Genomic DNA, 27088 nt, shown 5'->3' with positions numbered 1-27088 from the left:
AGAAATGAGATGTTTGAGGACAATATGTGGTGTGAGTTGGTTTGATCGAGTAAGTAATGAAAGGGTAAGCGAGATGTGTGGTAATAAAAAGAGTTTGGTTGAGAGAGCAGAATAGGGTGTACTGAAATGGTTTGGTCACATGGAGAGAATGAGTGAGGAAAGATTGACAAAGAGGATATATGTGTCAGAGGTGGAGGGGACAAGAAGTGGGAGACCAAATTGGAGGTGGAAGGATGAAGTGAAAAAGATTTTGAGCGATCGGGGCCTGAACATACAGGAGGGTGAAAGGCGTGCAAGGAATAGAGTGAATTGGAACGATGTGGTATATTGGGGTCGACGTGCTGTCAGTGGATTGAACCAGGGCATGTGAAGCGTCTGGGGTAAACCATGGAAAGTTTTGTGAGGCATGGAGGTGGAAAGGGAGCTGTGGTTTCGGTGCATTACACATGCACATTCACATTTGTAATATCAAAATATCCTATTTGAACATGGTGTATTCCGAAGATAAGTGTAGAGGTATCAGCAACATATATCATTTACTGGGAAAAAAACAACAAGTATTTCAAATCTCACGAGTCTTACATTTACATATTTCGAAATAAGATAATCCCAAATATTTCATCTCAATTCTTGCAGTCTCCAAGATTACACGAACGTACTCAGTAAAAGCAGTTTATACACTATTGCTTCACGTAGGACAGTTATTCTTCCACTTAGATCCTTCACTCCAGCCATTACCATAAGGCATGACGTGACTACACTTAACGTTAGAACTGTCAGGAGTTTAATGGCCCGTCCTACTTCATGGGTTCCCACCCAAGCGACTGAGCTGGAGAAGGAGGCGTCATCAGCGGTTCATTCCTGAACAGGTGTCAACAATGTCGTCTTTGGTTCGATCATTTCTTGGCGATCGTAGTAGCCTCAGGTTCCGCGGAGGAAATTGGACGACCTTCCAAACAACGATGAGAAAACTGTTCAGTCCGGTTACCACGGTAAATTGCTGGGTTTATTACTGTAGGGTTGCCTTAAGTACTGGACACCACGAAGACGAAAACTGTACACTGTGTTCCCGGTTTGGTTGAGGGACGGACGGAATGGAACATCAAAGAAAACTTGAGAAATGATAGAAATCGGAGAAAGTTATGTTGGCAGTTACCATGAGCGAATGTCTGAATATGAAGCTAGCTCTCTCTCTCTCTCTCTCTCTCTCTCTCTCTCTCTCTCTCTCTCTCTCTCTCTCCAGCGTGATTCATATACCGTTATGACTCGAAGTCACAGCCATCCATCTGTCACCTCCCTCCACACCTGCCACACACACACACACATACACACACGCTGTCATGAGCCACACGCCACCTCCTACCGTACGTAGGAGCCATAACCGACCCACCTCTACCTACCTCTCTCCCCCTTTCCACCCGTCTCCATACCCCCTCTCTTATAACCGTCTCGTTCCGTATTATATACGCCCGTTCCGCTCTCTCTCTCTCTCTCTCTCTCTCTCTCTCTCTCTCTCTCTCTCTCTCTCTCTCTCTCTCTCTCTCTCTCTCTGTCGATCGTCCTTAAAACACTGTCGTTGTGGGCTGAAGGCAACCACCACGGGTGGAACACACGAGAGCTGGGTACCGCTTTCTAGACACTCACGGCGTCCACAAGTACACGTCTCACACGTACCAAGAACACCAGGGGTTCCTCGTACTTAGATCGTGGCAATTACGTACATATATAAACTGCTGATTCACACCACAAGATCCAAACTGTGTTGGATGTACACTGCCTCCTGTTCATACAATGTCATTTGAAAGTTTTTTGTTTTTGTTTTCTTTTTCCGTTTGTAAATACGACATGATTTGTTACATCAACAATACAGACGTGGTTGGTTCAGACTCTATATCTATCATATGTCTATCGACGGTTTGAGTGAGGTAAATCTGACGCTATGTAGTTTCGTGGTAAGTAAAAGGCAAAAATATGTATCGCTCGCACAGACTCCACGGGAACTAAGTGTAGACTAAGAAAAAATGAAAAGAAAAGAAACTTGAATATAATTAATCTAGTAATGTGTTAACGATACACGAATATTCAAGCAACTTAAAAGAAAATGGGGCTTGGTTTCAGTGTGGAGGACCCAGTTTGAACTGCTTTTTCAACAGTGGGAATGTTTCCACAAACACTAGAAGACACACAGATACCATATGCAATCGTTTTAAACATTTGTCGAAGGTTTAGCGCACGTGTGTGTGTATATATATATATATATATATATATATATATATATATATATATATATATATATATATATATAAAATGAACTGCTTTCACGAAAGAGTTTTCGGGTAATCTAAACAGGACATGTCATTCAGCAATCTAGATATTCACCAGAGTCAAAATGACAAATTCTGTAGATATTGTTTATCTTATTGATGTTATTCATCACGGTCTACAAAAACTGTTATCAGTGATAACTGGGTCATCCCTCCAGGTGTCAAAGATGACATCAACAAAGTGCAAGATTGTATTCAATACAGATTTTGATTTCCCTATTGAGGACGATCGTTTCGAGGTCAGGAAGTAACGACGTAATTCAACATCGTTAAAGGTATGGTATATGACGCGGTAGTTACTGAGTGTGATACAAGGCCAATTGTAGTCAGTATGATCAACAGAACGTTCCAAAACACAACCTTGTTGTGAGGAAGTGCTCACAACGCTGGTGTGTGTGTGTGTGTGTGTGTGTGTGTGTTGCCAGTTAGCGCGGGGGTGGCGGTGCAATCAGAGCAATGCGAGCCAGCACACACATAACACACACAATACAAGATGCTGTTCCAAGGTCAGACGGGGTTTTGAATAAGCAGATGTGGTCTGGCGGTGATGAAAACACAACTAAGGTCAGCGAATAACCTTCTGCAATACTGGGTTATGAATTTCAAGTTGTCTCCAGTTGTTCATCTATCAAATTTGGCGTATGTTAACGTGGCGTCCGACGCTAATTGTGGTAAACATGTGATTGACCACATGTTTACCAAATAGCGTCCTAGCTTCGTCTCTTCGATGTATATCAACTGACTGTTATATTTCTCTCTTGTGTCTCCCCTGATGATGTGATTATTACACGAAAGTGCACTTGGGAACTTTTCGTGTTTCATTTTCCCCGTGGACTCATATTCCCAAAAAACACCAACATATTCATCTGTTTCACAGTCATCACAAAATACGTTGCAGTGTCTGGTGTGGCTTGGCTTGTAAGAACCCATCACACAACCTCACAACAGGTTATGATACATTTCAAAAAGCAGCTTCATGTTACCTCAGCCTCTCCCCCTAACATGGAAGGAAGACGCGATAGGGAGGCAGGCGAGCGGGCGGGCTAACAGGTTATCTAGCCTCTGGGTAAATCAACCGCCATTGGTCGTTACGACCATCAGCAAACAGCACATATAAAAAAAAATCTTTTAAAAACCTTTTTTTGAACGTGTTTAAGATGATTCACTTAAAGACCAAACACACTGGAAATGACAACCATGTACCCTCTGACAATTGGTATTCTTGTTCACTTTTTTTTAGAAAAGAGAATCCTCCAATATTAAATATTCAGGATCATACACATCTGTAGGAGACGAGAGCGAACATCAGGGGCGGTGCACGAGAACGGGGTACGTGACGACGAATACCTGGCGCGACTTTGAACCTGGAGCAGCGATGAGTTGGCAGAGGAGAGCCAAAGGCGGCGGGTTTATCACGAAATCTATCTTCACGTGAAAACCAGAATTTACGGTGACTAACGTCGTATGAGAGAGAGAGAGAGAGAGAGAGAGAGAGAGAGAGAGAGAGAGAGAGAGAGAGAGAGAGAGAGAGAGAGAGAGAGAGAGAGAGAGAGTACGGTTCCCATTTTCTTCAGTCTCAATATTCACGAAAGATAATGGTGTGGACGTATGCGTGATGAATGCGTGTTGTGATAAAAACAATATAAGAAAAGGAGAAAGTCCCGGTTTTGCGCGGGTGCCCCCCCTCCAAAAAAGAGAGTAACCTACATAGAAAATGGGTACGTGAGGCAAGATGGTCTTACCTCCCCCCAGTCATCGGGTACGCCAGGAGGGGTAAACACCGATCGAACAGGTCTGAAAAAAAGGCTTATGAACTTCATCAGCCAGTGGGACGCCACAGGCAATGAAAGCTTTGAGAGAGAGAGAGAGATCCCGCTGATCCACTTACCCACCCACCCACACATCCACACACATTCGACCCTCCTTACCAATGTTGCTGGTCACAACGCTGCCGTTAATGCGCGTACGTTATTGCTTCGCTCAATGGGGGAAAGGGCTGCCCCTCACCCCGGTCATACTTCGGAACCTCCAACCTACCCTGCCGGCTTGGGATCGATTCGTTCATTAACAAGATATTAGTCAATTATACAATAATACAACGTAGACCTAGGCTACAACCGAGATATAGTTTCTGAAAGACGGAATATCATACAACGTAGACCTAGGCTATAACGAGATATAGTTTCTGAAAGACGGAATATCATACAACGTAGACCTACGCTACAACAAGATATAGTTTCTGAAAGACGGAATATCATATAACGTAGACCTAGGCTATAATATGATATAGTTTCTGAAAGACGGAATATCATACAACGTAGACCTAGGCTACAACAAGATATAGTTTCTGAAAGACGGAATATCATACAACGTAGACCTAGGCTACAAATATAGTTTCTGAAAGACGGAATATCATACAACGTAGACCTAGGCTACAACCGAGATATAGTTTCTGAAAGACGGAATATCATACAACGTAGACCTAGGCTATGGCAGTAAAGGATCGGATTGAATCTACATTGTTATTACTAAGCTGTGATAGGCATTATCAAACATTGGTAATTGAACAAGGCTATGGTAGTATTAGTGATCCGGTGTATTACGTCAAGGTAGGGTATTACAGATCATAACTATGGCAGTATGGTTAATTCAGGTTAAGGGAATATCAAGTGAAGAAGAGAAATTATACATGATTAAGATGGACTTAAAACGAAAACATGGCGGTATCCAAAAAATAATATGACGGTATGAAATACAAACACTAATGGGGCAGTGTTAAAAGCAGGTGGCAAGTATTAAATCAAAAGCAAGAGTTAGAGGATCCAGAAATCATACCAAATCAATGGTACAGTATGACCTTAACTTTCTTTAATACTTCTGTGTAGCGTTAACAGAGGCAAGTGCACCTTAGTACCATGTTAAATGTTATCTCCAGAACCGTGAATTGGTAAGGCTAATTTGAGAATCATGGATTGGTGAGGCTAATCATACAACCATGGATTGGAGAGGTTTATCATACAACCATGGATTGGAGAGGTTTATCATACAACCATGGATTGGAGAGGTTTATCATACAACCATGGATTGGAGAGGTTTATCATACAACCATGGATTGGAGAGGCTTATCATACAACCATGGATTGGTGAGGCTTATCATACAACCATGGATTGGTAAGGCTTATCATACAACCATGGATTGGTGAAGCTTATCATACAACCATGGATTGGTAAGGCTTATCATACAACCATGGATTGGTAAAGCTTATCATACAACCATGGATTGGTGAGGCTTATCATACAACCATGGATTGGTGAGGCTTATTATACAATCATGGATTGGTGAGGCTTATTATACAACCATGGATTGGTGAGGCTTATTATACAACCATGGATTGGTGAGGCTTATTATACAATCATGGATTGGTGAGGCTTATTATACAACCATGGATTGGTGAGACTTATACAACCATGGACTGGTGACAATGGGGTCAATCAAAAAAATAAAAACATGGAAATAAAAAAAATATGGATGCTGCCACGAACGTACAAAATGAATTTGTAAGAGAGAATCGTCATAACATTATGGACTGATAACTGAGTTATAAATTATCAAGGCCTGCGACACACCCATGTAACTGATATAAAACTTAAAAGACTTCATAAACAAGTAAATGTGATAGAGAAAAAAAATCATAAATGTTTTATATTTATCTTCATAAGATATACATAATACAATCATATATATATATATATATATATATATATATATATATATATATATATATATATATATATATATATATATATAACCCTTCCTCCCTCCCCGTCCTATAGAAACGGGTAATAACACGGTACAAGCCACTGGTATGTTGGCGTCCAGGGAAGAGCGCCTTAGCAGACGACAAAAGCAATGGACGACTTTGCTCCACCATCACCGCCGCCGCTGCTGCTGCTGCTGCCTGCTGCTGCTGCTGCTGCCGCCGCTGCTGCTGCTGGGGTCATACGGAAGCGGGCACTGAGTGAACGGAGGAGGAGGGAGGAGGGAGGAGGGTTAGGAGAGGTTGTGGTAGGGTGGTGGTGGTGGAGGAGGACGAGGAGGAGGCGGGTCCGGGACCCCGTAATGGAAGTGGTGGGAGGGTTGAGGGTGGGTTCATGGGCGTCGGTGTTGCTGCCAGTGGGTGTTCCGTGGGTGGGGTGGGTTAGTTTCAGTGTGTCAGTGGGTGTTCCGTGGGTAGGGTGGGTTAGTTTCAGTGTGTCAGTGGGTATGAAGTGGGGAAAGTGTTGAGTGTTGGGTGGCTGTGCTCTCTCTCTCTCTCTCTCTCTCTCTCTCTCTCTCTCTCTCTCTCTCTCTCTCTCTCTCTCTCTCTCTCTCTCTTAATCACACACGAACAACAAAGTCATCATAACAGAACAAAGGGAAAACCGTCAATGTCATTAGCCTTAAAACTGTTCTCGTCGTTCCTTAGCATTTTTCAACCACATTCTAAAAATGCATTTTTGACATCGTACAGAGAATCCCATTCCTTTCAGCACAAAATACCTTAAGCTTATTCTACAACAAAACATAATTGATAACGAACGAAACTACATTGAAATAAAGTAACATTAAAAAAAAATGGCAGATATTTATCACGAGCTTTTAATTCTTTAGCAAATTATGTAAACTTATAGAGCACGCTACACACACACATTTGTCAAGACTCATATACAGAATAACAAACATTATACGTGTATTATCTCAGAAACTTCGTTTTAAACCCGTTACTAAAGTAACACACACACACACACACACACACACACACACACACACACACATATATATATATATATATATATATATATATATATATATATATATATATATATATATATATACACATATACTTGATCAAACCACCTCACACCACGTATTGTCCTCAAACATCTCATTTTCAGCACATCCACCTTCCTCCGCACAACTCTATCTATAGCCCACGCCTCGCAACCATATCCATTTTTGCTTTCCAAGATAACGTTCTCGACTTCCACACATTTTTCAACGCTCCCAGAACTTTCGCCCCCTCCCCCACCCTATGATTCACTTCCGCTTCCGTGGTTCCATCCGCTGCCAAATTCACTCTCAATTATCTAAAACCCTTCACTTCCTCCAGTTTTTCTCCATTCAAACTTACCTCCCAATTGACTTGTCCTCAACCCTACTGTACATAACAACCTTGCTCTTATTCACATTTACTCTCAGCTTTCTTCTTACATACACTTTACCAAACTCAGTCACCAGCTTCTGCAGTTTCTCACCCGAATCAGCGACCAGCGCTGTATCATCAGCGAACAAGAACTGACTCACTTCCCAAGCTCTCTCATCCACAACAGACTGCATACTTGCCCCTCTTTCAAAAACTCTTGCATTCACCTCCCTAACAACCCCATCCATAAACAAGTAAGTAATGAAAGGGTAAGAGAGATGTGTGGTAATAAAAAGAGCGTGGTTGAGAAAGCAGAAGAGGGTGTTTTGAAATGGTTTGGTCACATGGAGAGAATGAGTGAGGAAAGATTGACAAAGAGGATATATGCGTCAGGGGTGGTGGGAATGAGGAGAAGTGGCAGACCAAACTGGAGGTGGAAAGATGGAATGAAAAAGATTTTGAGTGATCGGGGCCTGAACATGCAGGAGGGTGAAAGGCGTGCAAGGAATAGAGTGAATTGGAACGATGTGGTATGCCGGGGTCGACGTGCTGTCAGTGGATTGAACCAGGGCATGTGAAGCGTCTGGGGTAAACCATGGAAAGTTTTGTGGGGCCTGGATGTGGAAAGGGAGCTGTGGTTTCGGCGCATTATACATGACAGCTAGAGACTGAGTGTGAACGAATGTGGCCTTTTTGTTGTCTTTTCCCAGCGCTACCTCGCGCACATGCGGGGGGAAAGGGATGTCATTTCATGTGTGGCGGGGTGGCGACGGGAATGAATAAGGGCAGACAGTATGAATTATGTACACGTGTATATATGTATATGTCTGTGTGTTTATATATATGTATACGTTGAGATGTATAGGTGTATGTATAGGTTTCCTTGCGCTACCTCGCTAACGCGGGAGACAGCGACAAAGTGTAATAAATAATATATATATATATATATATATATATATATATATATATATATATATATATATATATATATATATATATATATATATATATTCATATATATATATATATATATATCCTGTCAATACAATATGAAGATTAAATCACCTTTCAATTTAGTATGAGTTCACTCGTGTCTTCAGCGGCAGAGCGGAAGATCCCACACCAATGAACATCCCACAACAACCACAATGATTCACGTTCACCCTCGCCACAGACCAGCGTGCTGCCCTACACCTCCAGCGGCTGCAGTCGAGCAACTGAGTGACCAGGTCATGTTGATCATTGATCATCTCAGGTGTTGCCGTCTTAAACCACAGCCCGATTTCTATTTTCTTTGCCATTCTTTTTTTTTTATCATTATTATCTTAGCTATATATATATTGTTGACTGGTTGGTAAGGTTATTTAATGTATGTATGACTCATGGTGAGGTGCCTGAGGATTGGCGGAATGCGTACATAGTGCCATTGTACAAAGGCAAAGGGGGTAAGAGTGAGTGCTCAAATTACAGAGGTATAAGTTTGTTGAGTATTCCTGGTAAATTATATGGGAGGATATTGATTGAGAGGGTGAAGGCATGTACAGAGCATCAGATTGGGGAAGAGCAGTGTGGTTTCAGAAGTGGTAGAGGATGTGTGGATCAGGTGTTTGCTTTGAAGAATGTATGTGAGAAATACTTAGAAAAGCAAATGGATTTGTATGTAGCATTTATGGATCTGGAGAAGGCATATGATAGAGTTGATAGAGATGCTCTGTGGAAGGTATTAAGAATATATGGTGTGGGAGGAAAGTTGTTAGAAGTAGTGAAAAGTTTTTATCGAGGATGTAAGGCATGTGTACGTGTAGGAAGAGAGGAAAGTGATTGGTTCTCAGTGAATGTAGGTTTGCGGCAGGGGTGTGTGATGTCTCCATGGTTGTTTAATTTGTTTATGGATGGGGTTGTTAGGGAGGTGAATGCAAGAGTTTTGGAAAGAGGGGCAAGTATGAAGTCTGTTGGGGATGAGAGAGCTTGGGAAGTGAGTCAGTTGTTGTTCGCTGATGATACAGCGCTGGTGGCTGATTCATGTGAGAAACTGCAGAAGCTGGTGACTGAGTTTGGTAAAGTGTGTGAAAGAAGAAAGTTAAGAGTAAATGTGAATAAGAGCAAGGTTATTAGGTACAGTAGGATTGAGGGTCAAGTCAATTGGGAGGTGAGTTTGAATGGAGAAAAACTGGAGGAAGTGAAGTGTTTTAGATATCTGGGAGTGGATCTGGCAGCGGATGGAACCATGGAAGCGGAAGTGGATCATAGGGTGGGGGAGGGGGCGAAAATTCTGGGAGCCTTGCAGAATGTGTGGAAGTCGAGAACATTATCTCGGAAAGCAAAAATGGGTATGTTTGAAGGAATAGTGGTTCCAACAATGTTGTATGGTTGCGAGGCGTGGGCTATGGATAGAGTTGTGCGCAGGAGGATGGATGTGCTGGAAATGAGATGTTTGAGGACAATGTGTGGTGTGAGGTGGTTTGATCGAGTAAGTAACGTAAGGGTAAGAGAGATGTGTGGAAATAAAAAGAGCGTGGTTGAGAGAGCAGAAGAGGGTGTTTTGAAGTGGTTTGGGCACATGGAGAGAATGAATGAGGAAAGATTGACCAAGAGGATATATGTGTCGGAGGTGGAGGGAACGAGGAGAAGAGGGAGACCAAATTGGAGGTGGAAAGATGGAGTGAAAAAGATTTTGTGTGATCGGGACCTGAACATGCAGGAGGGTGAAAGGAGGGCAAGGAATAGAGTGAATTGGAGCGATGTGGTATACCGGGGTTGACGTGCTGTCAGTGGATTGAATCAAGGCATGTGAAGCGTCTGGGGTAAACCATGGAAAGCTGTGTAGGTATGTATATTTGCGTGTGTGGACGTATGTATATACATGTGTATGGGGGGGGTTGGGCCATTTCTTTCGTCTGTTTACTTGCGCTACCTCGCAAACGCGGGAGACAGCGACAAAGTATAAAAAAAAAAAAATATAAATTCTTTGCTAAATCTAGCGGCCCAAGAAGCAGGTAATATGGCAACACTGTAGCCATGATAACCGCTAACGTCTCCTCCGTGCCCGTTACACACACACACGCAGGATTGCCAACCGAGGCTTTTCGTGACTATTACATAATCTTGTTCTGCCTTACATCTCATATAACAGTAAATTACCATACTTGAACACTTAAGCTTGGACATGACGTGAATATATTTACCGAATAACAAAGCAATGCTCTTGGAAGAGACGTTGGTGAATGATTACAATTATCAGATCATAACAACACAACCACCCAGTGCTTAACGACATAGTTACACTACACGAGGAGGCTTTACGGTAATGAAACTGGAACGTTTACAAGCAAAATCTATATTACGATCTGAAGATGATGGACACCATGTTGTTACGGAGGTGTTAGCGAGACAGGAAGAGCAAGAAGAAAATGGGAACTCGCTCATTTTTCTTTTCAGCAGAGACCTTTTATGAACTGTAGTACAAAAGACATATATAAATTTACAATTGAAGAGCTAGCACGAAGCATGAAACTGTATTTTGATTAATAGGAAACTGATAACATTGTATACATGTACATATCTATGTGTGTGTGTGTGTGTGTGTGTGTGTGTGTGTAAGCTCGCGCGCGTTGAAATCCACTGTAAAATGTCTCTCAGCGCCATTAAAACTTTTAATACTCACATTATAACGAAAACGGAACATATTCTTAAATCGTTAGGGCGCCCTTTCAGTGTTATGTGCCCATCACTAGACTCACATAGTACATGTACTTCATGGGTGTAGTACTCACCGTGCTGTAAACCTACCTCTTCAAGTGTAACCTCAGTGTATATACCAGGGTATACTGAGGGAGCTCTATGGGGCTCCTTGCCATCTGACACAAGGACAACAACAACAACAAGAACTACTACTACCACTACTACTTCCACTACTACTACTACTACTACTACTACTACTACTACTACTACTACTATTTACAATTAACCTCCTTCCCATCTGATTTTCACTGAATTCCTGAAATCAGGAAGTCGAAGAGTTGTGTAAACGAAATTTCACACTTTACTCACGCTTCCTCGCCAAAGACGTATGAAAATAAAAGACGTTAGAGTTTGCAAATCTAAGAAAATATGGAAGCACTTCTTCTCTATCAGACAAGGGCAAAAAACCAGTCCACACCCATCGTCACGCAGCACAAAAACAAAAATTGAAATCACAATTATAAATGAATATCAACGGATGAAAAATGCATAATTGCATTAAGGAGCTGATGATCTATATGCTCGTGAGACTTGTTAGGTTCTACACCTGAATATACGTGAAGGCAGGCCGACAAATACGTGAAGGCAGGCGACTAAATGGGTCTTTTACCGATGAAGTATCGAGACAAAATTACCTGAGTGTAATATTCTCTTTGAGTCCACGCTGAAATTTACCATTATATACATAATTGAATTAAGAGAAAACGGTATTGATGATGAGAGGCCAAACTATATTAAAAATGACCGACTCTTGGAAATTAAGGTGGTGAGAAGAGAGGAGACAGAACAGAGGTAAATGAATACACGCATAGCAAGATAGATGGAGAGAAATATAGTAAATTATATAAACAATGAGTTACACTGGTTTTCCACGCGATCTGCATTGGCGAATATTGAGGGGGAAACATTTATATAATTTTTATGACAGCACAAAACGCTTACATGGCGAGGTCTTTGGGATGCGACGGGTATGCGCCCTGTGCGAGGTTGTTTCAGTGACGTGATTCCCAGTCAAGTGAGTTTTAAGGAGAGGCCATGATGACGTATCATGACGTCTGCTACACCGCTGTGACTAGTTGGCTAGCGGTAAGTGACGTCAGCCACTCTCCCGTGACTGGCTGGCAAGCGGCAAGTGACGTTGGCCACTCACATATGACTGACTGGCAAGCGGGAGTTGACGTCAACCACTCACCTGTGACTGGCTGGCAAGCGGCAAGTGACGTCAGCCACTCACCCGTGACTGGCTAACAAGCGGTAAGTAACGTCAGCCAATCACCCGTGACTGGCTGGCAAGTGGGAAGTGGCGTCAACCACTCACCTGTGACTGGCTGGCGATCGGCAAGTGACGTCAACCTATCACCCGTGACTGGCTAACAAGCGGTAAGTAATGTCAACGACTCACCCGTGACTGGCTGGCAAGCGGGAAGTGACGTCGGCCACTCTCCCGTGACTGGCTGGCGAGTGGGGAAGTGACTCGGGCTTCTCCACCGACGGCGGAGGACAGCGTGGAGGCAACGTGACTTAAAAAGAGAGATTAGCCTCTTTCCCCCCCACTCTCCCTCCTCCCGCCGCCCACCCCACTCCTCCTCCTCCCGCGCCGCCCCTAGATTAACACAGGAGGAACAAGTGACCCATATCATGCTTGCTGACGTCTGGGGAAGACGCCTGCTGACCCAGATACAAGTGAACGACGCCATGATTTCGTAAATGAGGCGGAGTGAGTGAGGAGGAAGGAGGCGGAGGAGGAGGAGGAAGAGGCAGAGGAGGAGGAGGAAGAGGAGGAGGAGGAGGAGGAGGAGGAAGAGGCAGAGGAGGAGGAGGAGGAAGAGGAAGAGGCAGAGGAGGAGGAGGAAGAAGAGGAGGAAGAGGAGGAGGAGTTGGGAGGGTGAGTGTAAAATTTCAAGCCGCTCATTTCACAAATGCCGTGTGCGCTGTAAACCAGACCTCTCAGACTGCATCTTGGTTCCTGACGCCTCTCGCGTGAGCCATTCGCCTGTCTATATCACCAAACAAGTCCCATCTCTCTCCCAGATCTTTGTATAAAGCTATGACGGTTTAGAACCCTCCACAAAAAAAGGCTTCGACTGCTAGAAACCTTCCACAACACACGGCGGAGGGAGGACCAAACAACACTGCTACCTCACCTCACAAACACACGCTTGTGATCCGATTTTCTCTCCTTTTTTCTATCTTTTTTTTTTTTTGTTAAACTAGAATGTCAACGTCGAGTTTTGGTGATGGGGTAGAGAGTGGCGGACCAAGTCTGGCGCCATGGTCACAGTAGGCGACCGTTAATAAACGTGCGTCTGGCAGGCAGGCTGACCAGCCTCTGGCATAAACCCGCCACCACCGCCATCAAGGAAGGAACAGGGTGATGGAAATACAACCACGGCGTTTGTATGATTCGTATAGAATACGCGGGTAATTTCTTTAATATTTCTAAGGGAAAAAATATATATATTTATGATACAAGCTTTCCTTGATGAGGTTTTCAAATACAGATGATTTTCATATAAAATAAAATCTGTTTTCTTTACCACACACACACACACATACATACACACACACACACACTGCTTTTCCAATTCTACAAATTTTATATCTTTCTTTGACTATCTAAACTCCTGCCATGAGACTAAGGCATCCTTTCATCCGCAAGCCGAAATCCTCTAATAAGGGGATTTCAACTTTCACCATAGGGAATGGTTGAATTCCTCCCATGCTGATGATGGAGGGAGTTCATGACGCCCTCACGTCTTCTATTCTTATTGAACTGGAGCAAATTACTTCCCCACCCCTCCCATAATCCTGATAATTTTTTTTTCAATTGCTCAGAATTCATAAATACTTTCCCTTGTCTTCTTGTTCTTTCATTAACCTCTCTCTACTTCATTTACGGTCCAGCCTTGATGTGGATTTATGTCCGTGACTGGGGCCTTCCAACATCAAAAAAAAAGGGGTCGAGGGGGGAAAAGGGGGGTCGAGGGGGGAAAGGGGGGGTCGAGGGGGTAAAAGAACACGTCGTTATCATCATTACATCTATCGTGTCTCAAAGACATCGGGCCTCCCAGCGCCACACGAACATCTACCCAACATTCATCCTCCCTACACTTGCCTATGCCAGCCACCACGCCTCCCTCCCTCACAACCCTTTGGTCTTGCTCTTCTCTTCCACAACATAACATTGGCCTCTACAAAAGGTGGAAAAAAAGGGGGGGGGGTTGGTGGAGCGGGAGGAGGGAAGGGGTACCTTTAAGATTATCTTCATTCCTTACTTAGCCTTCCTACAAAGCACACTGGCCCCTAACTCTTGCTTCCAGAGATCCCTCGTCCCTTTAGGTACAGTTTGGCGCCACACCCACACCGACCCCTCTAAGCAAGCTCGTACAGACCGTATGTAACATGGACAGTAGTCCCCCAAGCCCTCACTGCTGTGAACAACATCACTCGTCACCAGACTGCCACCCTAATGTTTGTGTCGAGATCTCATCTCACCGTCCTCCTCCAACTGTACCTAGTGGTGCCCCACCCCCAGTGTCCACACTGGGAGTATATTCCCTCCGTGATATTTCTCCTCTGTCTGCTCAAGATTCAATGGATTATTGTTATTATCATTATTATTATTATTATTATTATTATTATTATTATTATTATTATTATTATTATTATTATTACTATTATTATTATTATTATCATTACTGTTTGTAATGGTGGTGGTAGTAGTATTAGTAGTAGTAGAAGAAATTGTAGTATTTGTAGTAGTAGTAGTAGTATTAGAAGAAATTGTATTTGTAGTAGTAGTAGTAGTTGTAGTAGTAGTAGTAGTAGTAGTAGTGGTGGTGGTGGTGGTGGTAGTAGTAGTAGTTGTAGTAGTAGTAGTAGTGGTAGTAGTGTACACAATATCCAGCTATATCCACTCCCAGATCGTCCCCCTGACAGTGGACTATCAAACACCACCTCCACACATCACTTAGACCCACCCGACCACACATCATCTGTCTTCTACCTCACGTGAATATCCATCGAGGTCTCCACTGCTCCACCCATTACGACGCCTGTCAACCGTCTCATACACTCCTGTCAAGCGTCTCACACACACGCCTGTCAACCGTCTCACACACACTCTATCAATCGTCTCACACGCCTGTCACCGTGTCACACACGCCTGTCAACCATCTCACACACACTCTTGTCCATCGTCTCACACACGCCTGTCAACCGTGTCACACACTCCTGTCAACCGTCTCACACACACGCCTGTCAACCGTCTCACACACACACACACACACTCGGGCGCGCTGCACTTCAACCCCCATCAACTGACCCTCTGTCATCCCATCAACTCTTGTTACAACGAAGAAGACGACAGTCGTTTAGAGCAAGACCCCTGTCGCTGTCGTGGAGATGACCTTCCCTTCCCCTCCTTCCGTTGACCACCTAGCGCAAGAGGGCAAAAGGTCAGGGAGGGTGTGTCTCTCTCTCTGGGGATGCAAACCTTAATTAAGAATTAGATAGTCTCGCCACCGGTGTGGCACAAGCTTGGCCCAAGACATCTGGAGACACAAACCCCATTCTTCAAGTCTGTGGAAGCAGAGGCGAGTTCTCTGTACACACTGGCTTCTTTATTAAGGGGATCAAACTGTTAACGCCATAAACACAGACACAGACACAGACACACACACACACACACACACACACACACACACACACACACACACACATATATATATATATATATATATATATATATATATATATATATATATATATATATATATATATATATATATTCCTATGTGTCCACGGGGAAAATGAAACACGATAAGTTCCCAAGTGCACTTTCGTGTAACAATCACATCATCAGGGGAGACACAAGAGAGAAATATAAGTCAGTTGATATACATCGAAGAGACGAAGCTAGGACGCCATTTGGTAAACATTTGCTGCTCTGGGAAGACTTGTAGACCCTTCCACTAGCATTGGATGTGAACAACAGTCGTCAACACGCCCCCTGTATATCATTCTTTTTATTAGCGTTTTCTCCACGTCTAAGGCCCTCCTGTCGTGGACATGGTCCTCATCAGGACCAGGCTTAAATGGAACGAACAGAACCAATGGCTAAGAAGATCGAAATAAGATAAGATAAGATAAGAAGAAACAAGTCTAAGTGTCTAGGTAGAACTGGGGAAAACTTGTCTTTACGATCATGCGATACACAGAGTTTCAGATGACATAAGAAGGAGCAAAGTTCCAAAAGTGTAGAGGTGTAAGGAAAGAAACAGAGATCACAAAGCCTTAACCTTGGAGTTACCAAGGGCCTCATCAAGACCGTGTTTGGTGAGACGCTTTACAGCATGATGACCTTACTGCCGGAGGCGCTGAAGAAGGGGGGGAACTGACCACAGCAAATGCTGAGGGTTCCTCACGGTGAACTTTGAGAAAATGTCCCGGGAGGAACTTGGAGCCAGGTGTGTGTGTGTGTGTGTGTGTGTTGTGTGTGTGTGTGTGTGTGTGTGTGTTTCAAACTGTCTGCACACGGGGAAGGTGTATGCCTACATGGGTGCAAAACACACACGCACGGTGAGTGACTGTGTATGACACTTATCGCCCGACGTCTTATACAGCCAGGGTGTGGGGTGTGGGTGTGGGTGTAGGGTGTGGGTGTGGGTTGTGGGTTTAGGGTGGTGTGGGTTGTGGGTGTAGGGTGCAGGGTGTGGGGTGTGGGGTGTGGGTGTGGGTGTCTTGTCTCGCCCTCGTGTAAACTTCCAGTGGGGTGTGGGTGTGGGGTGTGGGGTGTGGGTTTGGGGTGGTGTGGGTTTGGGGTGGTGTGGGGTGTGGGTGTAGGGTGCAGGGTGTAGGGTGTCTTGTCTCGCCCTCGTGTAAACTTCCAGTGGGGTGGTGGTGTGGGGTGTGGGTGTAGGGTGTCTTGTCTCGCCCTCATGTAAACCTCCAGTTCCAGATGCCTGCCAGAGTCTCCAGTGGCCTCGGGAATGGCACTGCCATCCGCTGGAAGCCTGGAAAAGGAGGCATTAGTCCGGACTTTTCCGGTCTGGGAAGGTTGATCAGCTTGCGCTCTGGAAGCTTAGCTGCGGGAAGGTGGATGTGTCCCGCTCAGGGTGGGTGGGTGAGAGAGAGAGAGAGAGAGAGAGAGAGAGAGAGAGAGAGAGAGAGAGAGAGAGAGAGAGAGAGAGAGAGAGAGAGAGAGAGAGAGAGAGCCATTTTCCGGGAACACCACCCCACACCCCCCATCCCCACGCACGCCCCACGTCCCTTAACCCACAACAGATCACAAGTTGACGGGAAGAATAGAAAATAAAACATGTTGTTTGAGGAGGGGCTCTACCCTCTGCCGTGGGAGGATGGCTGGATAGGGTCGCTTGCGTGATGGCACGGAAGTATGACACACACACAGACACACACACACACACACACAGAGGCCTGGCTCGCCCAGTAGCCGGACCAGACCAGACCAGACCAGACCAGACCAGACTTCGTACCAGAAAGTCACTTCAGACATGACTAACACCCACACTTCTGCGTCGAGGACCCGACCCCAAGAGCCACGCGAGTTCATCTCAACCCTTCACTTCATCAGGAACATGGTGTGAGGAAGAGGAGGAGGAGGTGGATAGAGGATAGTGGGTTGTTTGATCGCTCATATATCATTTACTTGTATACATGTAGGGACACAGACACTCATATAGTATGAGGAGAGACACAGACACTCATATAGTATGAGGAGAGACACAGACACTCATATAGGATGAGGAGAGACACAGACATATAGTATGAGTATAGGCACAGACACTCATGTAGTATGAGTAGAGACACAGACATATAGTATAAGGAGAGACACAGACATATAGTATTAGTAGAGACAAAGACACTCATACATTATGAGTAGAGACACAGTCACTCATACAGCAAGCCACCTCCCCACTTCCACTGCCTGGCCTCCTCACACCTCACACACTTCCTCTCATATGCTTGACACTCATGACTCCTGGAGACATTATGATATCCTCTCCCTGGCCTCCCACCTCACACACACACACACATGTAACCCTCACACCTCATCATAACCCCCTCACACTCCTAAATCCCAGTCACTGGAGAGGGGGCGCCGCCCACCACCACCACCACGCCACGACATCCTGCCAAACTTCGTCAAAGAAAACAAGTCTTCCACTCTCGTCTCCACCAACCACCTCCTGCCCGCCCACCTTCCACTCTCGTCTCCACCAACCACCTCCTGCCTGCCCACCTTCTACTCTCGTCTCCACCAACCACCTCCTGCCTGCCCACCTTCCACTCTCGTCTCCACCAACCACCTCCTGCCCACCTTCCACTCTCGTCTCCACCAACCACCTCCTGCCCACCTTCCACTCCCGTCTCCACCAACCACCTCCTGCCCACCTTCCACTCTCGTCTCCACCAACCACCTCCTGTCCACCTTCCACTCTCGTCTCCACCAACCACCTTCTGCCTGCCCACCTTCCACTCTCGTCTCCACCAACCACCTCCTGCCCACCTTCCACTCTCGCCTCCACCAACCACCTCCTGCCCACCTTCCACTTTCGTCTCCACCAACCACCTCCTGCCCACCTACAGTCATCCACAAACACACGACCATATGTCTCATACCAACACCACCACAACACAGGTATTTGCCATGTAAAACCTCCACTCCCACATAACGCATCAGCGAGGCGAAGAAGACATTCAGAAACAGAACACAGCGCCCACCGCCCCCCACACACACATTATGGCTGGACTCGGGTGGTAATTTCATGCACAAACATTCGACCCTCAAGTGATGATGATCAGCCAACATCCCATCTGACCCGGCTAATGAGGCGCGGACATGGGTGGTGAGGCGCGGACATGGGTGGTGAGGCGCGGACATGGGTGGTGGGGGGGTTTAAAAGTCCGCGTAACTACCCGCCTAGGGCAAGGGGGAGAGGGCGCCTGACGCCGCGGGTGAGGGCGTCTGACGCCGCGGGAACTGGACGTCTGACGCCGCGGGAACTGGACGTCTGACGCCGCGGGAACTGGACGTCTGACGCCGCGGATGAGGACGTCTGACGCCGTGGATGAGGATGTCTGACGCCACGGATGAGGGCGTCTGACGCCACAGGTGAGGGCGTTTGACGTCGCGGATGAGGGCGTCTGACGCCGCGGATGAGGACATCTGACGCCCCTCATGGCGGACGCCTTACCCAGCGTCAGCCAGGTAAACATGGCTGACGCTGGCATCCTTAACGTCAGCGCTGTGACCGACCTAAATGTCTCTCTGGTGTACGAACGCACTAAAGGTGAGAACTCACCGGAGGCTTAGACCTCACTCTTCACCACACGTGAGGCAGCATCACACTGTGTGCAACACAGAGAAGCAGGGATCCCCAGGCAGAGAGAGAGAGAGAGAGAGAGAGAGAGAAACCTGGCGTCATGTGGGGGAAGGTGCACGTACACGGACAGCCGAGGAGAACCACGTACAGCGGGGCGGAATGGACCCCTAAATAAAACCTATGGAGGGTAGAGACGCTCAGCACTCCAGCAGGGGGTTCCTCAGGGAGTGTGTGGGGGCCGCTTCCAGACAGCCAGCCCCCCTTATGGCCATCTAGGTTTCTCAGCCGGAGGGCGTCGTCCAGTGGGCAGCGTCCAGACAACCCCCTCTGTACCCAGTTCGACAGATCACATTACCGCCCCTCCCACCCCACCGACCACCACCACCAGGCTCAGCATACGTAAACAAATAAGGCTAATGATGAGGCTCGTTATGGTGGTGTAGTGTGTCTGGGTGACTGGCGTCCTGTCTGACCCCCTCCGGAGGGTGGGTGGGGAAGAGGAGGAGGAGATCTCTCATGTTGTTAATGCAGTACTGACCTCCCTCCCTCCCTTCCCTTCCCCATGTCCGGATACGATCTGGTCTGGGCAGGTCTGGCCGGGAGGCGTTCGGTCTGTCTGTTCGGTTAACCCCTCGTGCCTGGGGACGACTAGCTCTCCGAACGAACGGATGGCAACGACGGCTGGAGGGCCTCCGACCTGCCTCACGCGACGTGTGCGCTTGAAGGGCCACCTCTGGTATATGGCAAACACCACCCTCCCTCCGCTGATAGGCCCACCTCTGGTATACGGCAAAGACCACCACCTCCGCTGATAGGCCACGGCAAAGACCACCCTCCCTCCGCTGATAGGCCACCTCTGGTATACGGCAAAGACCACCACCTCCGCTGATAGGCCACGGCAAAGACCACCCTTCCTCCGCTGATAGGCCACCTCTGGTATACGGCAAAGACCACCACCTCCGCTAATACACTGGTGATGACCAGCGGTCTAGTGTGTGAGTTGTTCCACCTCCACCTCCTCCTCCTCCTCCTCCTCCCGTGGCCCTTCGTCTAGGCTTGTACTGGCTGGTCTACGGAGGATAACAGCGCCACAAACACACACCCACACACACACCCACACACACACACACACACCGCGCGCCAGGCATATTCTAATACTGGTCTTGAGCCTCTTACAAATGCCTGTCTTCTTAGCCAGTCGTGTGATTTACATAATTTCTGAGGCAAATACGAAATTAATTGTTCCCTAGACATCTGTTCTATGGATCTCCTCGAACAACAGTACCGCGTACTTCTGCCAAGTCTAAACGCATACCTTGTGGTATATAGTCAACAGAAAACACAGATTCACTGACGAAACTTCTCAATGCCTTTACCTTATACACTTCAGCCAGAATATCTCCCACCTTCAGAACTGATTAAGACACTCATCTAGTTCATCATATCCACAGCAACAGGAGCAACGGTAGCTTGGCTACCTAAGCAGCAACAGGAACAGGAATGGTGCTTGAATTTGGTTCTTAATTGCTTTCAACGGTTTGATATGGATCCAATTTTTTTTCATTTATCTCTCGCCTTTTCGTTACGCTAAGTTTCTGACATATCAATTAGAATTGTGGTGTTATCCCCTCTGTGTATCCATTGGCATAATTAACTTCGTGATACTACTCCGTTATTATCCTTTATCAGTCCTGAGTTGGGTTTTCGTAATTTTGTTTCCCTTCATATATTTCCTTCTGATTTCTCTCGTGTAGTTACTTCATGTCTGTTGTCAAAAGAGATGCTTTTTGTGGTAACGGTATAACGTATGGGTGAAGATTGCGGTACACACGGGATAGTAGACAGTGCAACGCCTGACCTGGGATGTGTCTGGTTTGTGTTGTCAACAGACACAACAAGATATTGATTCATACATCAGAATGAAGCAACGAGAGTTATCCCAGTCATAAATGAAGCAACGAGAAGGTTCCCAGTTTTAAATGAAGCAACGAGAAGGTTCCAAGTCATAAATGAGGCAACGGGAAGGTTCCAAGTCACAAAGTGAAGCAACGAGAAGGTTCCAAGTCATAAATGAGGCAACGAGAAGGTTCCAAGTCACAAAGTGAAGCAACGAGAAGGTTCCAAGTCACAAAATGAAGCAACGAGAAGGTTCCAAGTTATCAAGTGAAGCAACGAGAAGGTTCCAAGTCACGAAGTGAAGCAGGAATCATACAGCCATGAGACACGACTGAAGCAACACCAACATGACAAATGAAGCGCGGGGAAAACGTGCCGCCGTTTGACACACACGTCCAGTTTGGACAACGCCTTCCCTTATATTCATCCCACTGCAGGCCAGATACCAGGGGTTTAAGCGTCACACACAAGCTGATATGATTCTTCGTAACTCTAACTACAGGTATCCGGGTATGAGACGCCAAAACCTTCCTAAGCGTAACCCATGTACTATATTAATAAGACTTCAGCCATACGAGTGGAAGACGTAGACATGTAAAGGTTAATTATGAGTTTAATGAGCTCTACCTACTTAGTTTTAATGAGTTTCAACACGCAGCTCTTGGCGATAAGGGGTAGAATCCCTATACACCTAGCATCACCGCCTTTATCTCCCTCAGAGGATAAAAAATATACTTATGATCGATCAATTGAAGATTCGTCTTAACCCCAACACAAACGTTTTCTATGCTACGCTAGATTATATGGAGCGGTACGACCCTTGAGCACGACGGTACGGCCCTAATATTGTATCTCTCTCTCTCTCTCTCTCTCTCTCTATATATATATATATATATATATATATATATATATATATATATATATATATATATATATATATATATATATATATTCCTATGAGTCCACGGGGAAAATGAAACACGAAAAGGGAACTTTTCGTGTTTAATTTTCCCCGTGGACTCATAGGAATATCTTGATCACGCGCAAAATTGTGATCCTTTCCAATATATATATATATATATGTATATATATGTATTCGCCATTTCCCGCATTAACAAGGTAGCGTTAAGAACAGAGGACTGAGCCTTAAAGGAAATATCCTCACTTGGCCCCTTTCTCTGTTCCTTCTTTTGGAAAAGTAAAAAAAAATGGAGGGGAGGATTTCCAGCACACCCCCCCCCCCCCCTTTCAGTCGCCTTCTACGACATGCAGGGAACACGTGGGAAGTATTTTTTCTCCCCTTTCTCCATGGTTGTTTAATTTGTTAATGGATGGGGTTGTTAGGGAGGTCAATGCAACAGTTTTGGAGAGAGGGGCAAGTATGCAGTCTGTTGTGGATGAGAGAGCTTGGGAAGTGAGTCAGTTGTTGTTCGCTGATGATATAGTGCTGTTGGCTGATTCGGGTGAGAAACTGCAGAAGTTGGTGACTGAGTTTGGTAAAGTGTATGAAAGAAGAAAGCTGAGAGTAAATGTGAATAAGAGCAAGTTTATTAGGTTCAGTAGGGTTGAGGGACAAGTCAATTGGGAGGTAAGTTTGAATGGAGAAAAACTGGAGGAAGGGACGTGTTTTAGATATCTGGGAGTGGATTTGGCAGCGAATAGAACCATGAAAGCGGAAGTGAGTAACATGGTGGGGGAGAGCGCGAAGGTTCTCGTAGCGTTGAAGAATGTGTGAAAGGTGAGAACGTTATCTCGGAGAGCAAAAATGGGTATGTTTGAAGGAATAGTGGTGTCCACAATGTTATATGGTTGTGAGGCATGGACTATAGATAGGGTTGTGTGAGGAAGAGTGGATGCGTTGGAAATGAGATGTCTGAGGACAATATGTGGTGTGAGGTGGTTTGATCGAGTGAGTAACGTAAGGGTAAGAGAGATGTGTGGAAATAAAAAGAGCGTGGTTGAGAGAGCAGAAGAGGGTGTTTTGAAGTGGTTTGGGCACATGGAGAGGATGAGTGAGGAAAGATTGACCAAGAGGATATATGTGTCGGAGGTGGAGGGAACAAGGAGAAGAGGGAGACCAAATTGGAGGTGGAAAGATGGAGTGAAAAAGATTTTGTGTGATCGGGGCCTGAACATGCTGGAGGGTGAAAGGAGGGCAAGGAATAGAGTGAATTGGAGCGATGTGGTATACCGGGGTTGACGTGCTGTCAGTGGATTGAAGCAAGGCATGTGAAGCGTCTGGGGTAAACCATGGAAAGCTGTGTGGGTATGTATATTTGCGTGTGTGGACGTATGTATATACATGTGTATGGGGGGGGGGGCCATTTCTTTCGTCTGTTTCCTTGCGCTACCTCGCAAACGCGGGAGACAGCGACAAAGTATAATAAATAAATATAAATATATATATATATATATATATATATATATATATATATATATATATATATATATATATATATATATATATATTATATGATAATACTAGTGCTATTCATTATTTAGTTATCTGGTAATACCGTAACTACCAAACTGCCTAATTGGTTGTTAGCTACAAGCTACTTGAACCCAACCACCCCTTTTCCCCCCCACCACCAACAGATTTCGAGAAATGTCAATCAGAACGAAACGCAATATGCCTGGGCAATGTAAAAGCCTGTTAGACAGTACATGTCGTCATACATCGTTAGTAAGGCAATACATAGTCGTTTGGACACTGAATGGGCTGGGTATGCGAATGATGGTTGTTCGTCACTAACAACGCCCATAAGGCAGTGGGGTTTAACAAGCTCCTGCTAAAAACTGACCCTTACGGCTTGAACGACTGTGGAAAACTATTACGTGCTATTACTAGTCCTGACTAGTTAATAGCTGTGGTTCAACTGCTATTTTACTAATAGTGTAATTTCAATTTTGACAAATGCGTGTAGAAAAATAAATCTGAATTCACAAGCTATATTCTTATCAGTTTCATATATAAATAAATAAATAAATAAATAAATAAATATATATATATATATATATATATATATATATATATATATATATATATATATATATATATATATATATATATATATATATATATATATATCCCTGGGGATAGGGGAGAAAGAATACTTCCCACATATTCCCTGCGTGTCGTAGAAGGCGACTAAAAGGGGAGGGAGCGGAAATCCTCTCCTCTCGTTTTTAACTTTCCAAAAGAAGGAACAGAGAAGGTGGCCAAGTGAGGATATTCCCTCTAAGTCTCATTCCTCTGTTCTTAACGCCACCTCGCTAACGCAGGAAATGGCGAATAGTATAAACCTCCAACAGCCAGAATCGAACCCGGGACCCGTGTGTCACAGGCGGGAATGCTACCGCTAGGCTATGGGCCTGGCTAATAGGAAATAACTATTCGAATACTAAGTACTCGAATACCCTTCGTCTCACGTTGGTGAGCAACGGGGTCTACACCGGTCATTTCCCATCAGGCTCACACAGCCAGCAGATAGCATTTTACCGAACCTAACTGTACAACGTTGCTTACCAGCGCGAGACGAAGGGTATTCGAGTACATACTATTCGAATAGTCATTCCCTATTAGCCAGGCCCATAGCTTAGTGGTTAGCACTCCCGCCTGTGGCACAGGGGTCCCGGGTTCGATCCTGGCTGTTGGAGGTTTGTATGTGATATATACATATATATATGCTAATTGCCAGTCTGTTCGTATGTTTGGACAGGACACGCATTAACATATAGTCTGCATATCATTTGCATATTCGTGCAAATGAAGTTTACATATGAATGCGATCTATCGATGTGTATGCAAATGTTATGGCACGGGTGGGTAATGAGACGACTGACATACATAATGAACAGCAAAATTTGCAAGTAACGAATCCGTCGTTGTGGGAGGACGCGAATATGACGTGTGCTTCATATGGTCAGCTGACGTGTACAGCGTCTTGCTGCTGTCGCTGGACGACGGTATACGACCCTTGAGCACGACGGTGTACGACCCTTGAGCACGACGGTACAACCCGGCAGCATACAGACTGCAGACCATCACACACACACACACACACACACATACACACACACACACACAGAGCTCTCATGGTAACAACAAAACTACTCCATTAAACTCCGCGCAGCCTTCCCCCACCATGTACAATATACGAGGGCAAAAAATTGGCGAGGATACACTGTACAGTTGGCTGGGGTATTATTAATTTTTTTTTTTCATTCAACAGTAAAACCACACACACACACACACACACACACACACACCGACACACACACACACACACACACACACCGACACACACACACACACACACACGACACACACACGACACAGACACAAATTCACAAACGCACACACAAAGAGAGAGAGAGAGAGAGAGAGAGAGAGAGAGAGAGAGAGAGAGAGAGAGAGAGAGAGAGAGAGAGAGAGGATATAAATACGACCATACAAATACAAACTCAAAGACACACACACACACAAGCACAGACACCCACAGACGCGCGCGTATTACCAGCCACTCGTTCGTGAAGGTAGGGCGCCCCCACCAGTGTAAAACTCCCTCCCCGTCTACGACAAACAGGTAATTAGAAAGAGGTAATGACATGCTAATTACCATACCCGCATGACTGCCTTCAATAATGCCTTACATCTTTCTTTTATATTTACTAATTCAAAGCTTGGATCGCAACATCAAGGACTTTGATAAGTTGACCAAGTTTTGCTTGGGCCAAGCTGAGCCATATCTAATGTCTTAAAAGCAGACGCTATGCCAGGACGAGGTGATAATCCAGTTTAATCTCGGGGTACAGCGAAAACGTACGATCTTTAAATGAAAGAAAATGGGAGTCAGGTACGTTCAGTGACCACGATCTATTAGGAGGAAGCGGGTGGGGGGAAAAAAAAGAGGGTGGGAGGGATTGGATTATTGGAGACTTTACGACAGTAGGAGAAATGATTCCTAAACAGAGTACCATATGAATCATGTGGTACAGTAAGGATGATTGGGAGGGAGGGGGGTAAATGGATGATTGGGAGGGAGGGGGTAAATGGATGATTGGGAGGGAGGGGGAAATGGATGACTGGAAGGGAGGGGTAAATGGATGATTGGGAGTGAGGGGGTAAATGGATGATTGGGAGTGAGGGGGTAAATGGATGATTGGGAGGGAGGGGGTAAATGGATGATTGGGAGGGAGGGGGGTAAATGGATGATTGGGAGGGAGGGGGTAAATGGATGATTGGGAGGGAGGGGGTAAATGGATGATTGGGAGGGAGGGGGGAAATGGATGATTGGGAGGGAGGGGGGAAATGGATGATTGGGAGGGAGAGAGGGGTAAATGGATGATTGGGAGGGAGGGGGGGAAATGGATGATTGAGAGGGAGGGAGGAAATGGATGATTGGGAGGGAGGGGGAAATGGATGGTTGGGAGGGAGGGGGAAATAAATGGATGGTTGGCACTCTGGTGAGGTAGGACCCGAGGCCATACAACTCGGGTGGGTAGAAACTTCAGAAACTACAAGGAATCGAACCCCAGTCTCATAGAAGAGGAAAGTGAGCGACTGAGAAAAAAAAACGTAACTTGTGAGCGA

General features: G+C 45.4%; 1 protein-coding gene across 3 annotated transcripts in view; it reads right to left on the bottom strand.

The window, feature by feature from the left end:
• The window catches only part of LOC139758392 (uncharacterized), a 67108-nt gene that overhangs the window by 10147 nt on the left and 29873 nt on the right, over window positions 1-27088 (bottom strand). The window contains exon 1 of one of the 3 annotated variants that reach the window (XM_071679746.1): window positions 12651-12670. The exons of 1 other annotated variant lie outside the window; for it this stretch is intronic. The gene's annotated coding sequence lies outside the window, so the exon portion shown is untranslated. Of the gene's footprint in view, window positions 1-8572; window positions 8712-12650; window positions 12671-27088 lie in introns of those variants that run through there. One more of the 3 variants, XM_071679744.1, reaches the window with a different exon arrangement.

This window comes from Panulirus ornatus, chromosome 30, assembly GCF_036320965.1.
Source record: "Panulirus ornatus isolate Po-2019 chromosome 30, ASM3632096v1, whole genome shotgun sequence".
NCBI lineage: Eukaryota > Metazoa > Arthropoda > Malacostraca > Decapoda > Palinuridae > Panulirus > Panulirus ornatus.
This window is presented reverse-complemented; position numbering and strand designations above follow the sequence as displayed.